This window comes from Lathyrus oleraceus, chromosome 5 (assembly GCF_024323335.1).
Source record: "Lathyrus oleraceus cultivar Zhongwan6 chromosome 5, CAAS_Psat_ZW6_1.0, whole genome shotgun sequence".
Taxonomy (NCBI): Eukaryota; Viridiplantae; Streptophyta; class Magnoliopsida; order Fabales; family Fabaceae; genus Lathyrus; species Lathyrus oleraceus.
Window position 1 is genome coordinate 216803933 of NC_066583.1, and position 3274 is coordinate 216807206.

Here is a 3274-nt window from a genome sequence, read left to right on the forward strand (position 1 = left end):
AATCCCTTCGGTGACCATGAAATGACACTTTTCCCAGTTTAGCACGAGGTTCACCTCCACGCATCTCTCTAGGATTTTCTCAAGGTTAGCAAGACAATTTTTGAAATCAAATCCGTAAACCGAGAAATCATCCATAAATACTTCCATGATACCATCTAGGTAATCTGCAAAGATTGACATCATGCAACGCTGGAAAGTAGTTGGGGCATTACAGAGGCCGGATGACATTCGTCTGTAGGCCAAAGTTCCATAAGGGCATGTGAAAGTAGTTTTTTCTTGATCTTCGGGGTGGATAGGTATTTGGAAGAATCTAGAGTATCCATCTAGATAGCAGAAGTAAGAGTGTTTGGCTAGACGCTCCAACATCTGGTCTATAAATGGTAAAGGGAAATGATCCTTTCTGGTTGCCTTATTTAACTTTCTATAGTCTATGCACATCCGCCATCCTCCTTCTATCCGTTTTGCTACATGTTCGCCTTTATCGTTTTGCACTACTGTGATGCCTCCCTTTTTAGGTACTACGTGCACAAGGCTCACCCACTTACTATCCGAGATCTGATAGATTATACCTGCCTCAAGTAACTTAAGAACTTCCTTTTTAACAACATCACTCATTATAGGGTTTATTCTTCTCTGATGTTCTCTGGAGGGCTTTGAATCTTCTTCGAGCGAAATCCGATGCATGCATACGGATGGGCTTATACCTTTCAGGTCAGAGATATTATATCCTAAGGCTGAGGGATATCTTCGTAAAACTTCTAAGAGTTGGTTTGTTTCCTCTTGGCTCAAGGTAGCACTGACTATAACTGGACGATTCATCTCTTCATCGAGGAACTCATATCTCAGGTTCTTAGGCAGTTCCTTAAGTTCTAAGGTTGGTTTCTTAGGGCATGGAATAGGAACTGGGGTAAGGGATAAACATTCGTAAAGGTTATCATCGATGTAGGGATTCCTAAAGTTATCATCTTCCAGTATGAGAGTTGATGGCAACTTGATTGTTTTTATGATTTCTTCTTGTTCTATTTCCCTAACGTATTCATCAATGATATCTATGGCATAACATGTGTCTCCCATCACAAGTTCCATAAGAAATTTTGAAAGTATAAATTCTATCTTCTCGTCACCTACCTCAAAGGTCAATTTTCCTCTCTTGACATCTATTATGGCTCCTGCGATTGATAAGAACGATCTACCTAGAAGGATTGGTATATCATTATCCTCTTTGATGTCCATGACAACAAAATCAGTAGGGATAAATAACTGACCTATCCTAACAGGGACATCTTCTAATATGCCTATCGGATACTTAACAAATCTATCGGCTAACTGAAGTGACATCTTATTAGGTTGTAATTCTCCTAAGTTTAACCTCTCACAAACTTCTAAAGACATTAAGCTCACACTAGATACTAAGTCTAGAAAAGCTTTTTCGATGACATGACTTCCCAAAAGACAAGGAATGGAGAAATTTCCAGGATCTTTATCTTTTTTGGCGAACTTATTCTCGGAAATAGAATTGCATTCCAAGGGCTTCGGATCGTCGAGTCTACGTTTGTTGGTAAGGATGTCCTTGAGAAACTTTGCATAAGAAGGTATTTGGGTGATGGCTTCTGTGAAAGGAATTTCTACGTGAAGTTTTTCTATAACCTTAATGAATTTCTGATACTGGTTATTGATCTGGGTTTGTTTGAGTCTTTGCGGATATGGTATTGGCGGTTTATATGGCGGGGGTGGTACATAAGTTTTGTCTTTAGGTTCTTCTCCTTTTTCTTGACCTTCCTATTTTTCATATTCCTCTGGTTCCTTCACTTCGTCCGTGGGTTCGGTATATTCCTTAGAAGTTTTGGGTTCACTCAATCTTGGGTTAAATGGCTCATCATAAGCGTTCCCACTTTGTAGGGTAATGGCATTGGCTTGTCCTCTCGGATTCCGTTGAGGTTGTCCAGGGAACTGTCCTCCAGGTGTAGTCTGGGGGGCTTGGTTTAAGGCTACCTGAGAGATCTGGGTTTCAATCATCTTAGTGTGAGTAACTATTTGGTCAACCTTAGTTCCTAACTGGGTAATCAGTTCATTAACGTGAATGTTCTGGTTCATGAACTCTTTATTTTGTTGGGTTTGAGCAGAGATAAAATTTTCCATAATTTTCTCAAGGCTCGGCGTTGGTGGCACTGGTTGCATAGGCTGATTTGGTCTTGGGGCTTGGTAACCTGGTTGTCTCGGAGGTGCAGTATTTTGGATAGGGTTATTGTTCTTATAGGAGATGTTCGGATGATTCCTCCATCCAGGGTTATAGGTATTCGAATATGGGTTCCCTTGGGCGTAGTTCACTTGCTCAGAGTTGGTTTCGTTTAATAGACTGCATTCTGCAGATTGGTGTCCTTTGGTCCCACATATCTCATAATCCGACGAAACTGCAGCTACAGTATTTGGGTTTGTGCACATATGCTCGACCTTGAGGGCCAATGCGTCCATTTTAGCTTGCATCATGTCTATAGAGCTTAACTCATGTACTCCTCCCTGGGCTTCCTTCTTCTCAACTGTCGCTCGTTCAACTCCCCAGGTTTGATGGTTTTGAGCCATATCTTTAATGAGGGCACTAGATTCAGGATAAGGTTTGTTCATCAGTGCACCTCCTGCGACAGCGTCGATGGTCATATTAGTGTTATAGTGAAGTCCATTATAGAAGGTCTGAATGATTAACCAATTTTCTAAGTCATGATGTGGGCATGCTCTTAACAACTCTTTATATCTCTCCCAAGCTTCGAACAACGATTCTCCTTGGTTCTGGGTAAATCCGGTTATTTGGTTTCGAAGAACGGCGGTCTTACTTGGGGGAAAATGTCTAGAAAGGAATACTTTTCTAAGGTTGTCCCAAGTTGTAATGGAATTGGGTGGAAGGGAATCTAACCATGATAGGGCTTTATCTCTGAGGGAGAAAGGGAATAATCTTAAATGGATTGCCTCAGGAGAAGCTCCATTGATTTTAAAAGTGTCTGCTAATTGGAGAAAGATTTTTAAATGTTGTTTTGGGCTCTCAGTAGCGAGACCTGCAAATTGTCTCTGTTGCACTAGTTGCAACAGGGAGGATTTAAGTTCGAAATTATTAGCTGGGATGGTTGGGTTTACTATACTAGAACTAGGTTCTTTGTTGGATGGTTGGGCGAAGTCCTTAAGAGGTCTTCGGTTTTGATCTTCGGCCATAGCTCTCCTAATCCTATGGAAAAATAAACGTGCGCGAGCGTAACGTTCAGGTTCTGCCAGAGGATATACTAAG

General features: G+C 41.2%; 1 non-coding gene across 1 annotated transcript; it reads left to right on the forward strand.

The window, feature by feature from the left end:
• The first annotated feature begins 2710 nt into the window (after nt 1-2710).
• LOC127088672 (small nucleolar RNA R71) lies at nt 2711-2817 on the forward strand. The gene has a single exon (XR_007790498.1). It is a non-coding gene; the product is annotated as a small nucleolar RNA R71 (small nucleolar RNA).
• The last annotated feature ends 457 nt before the right edge of the window (nt 2818-3274 follow it).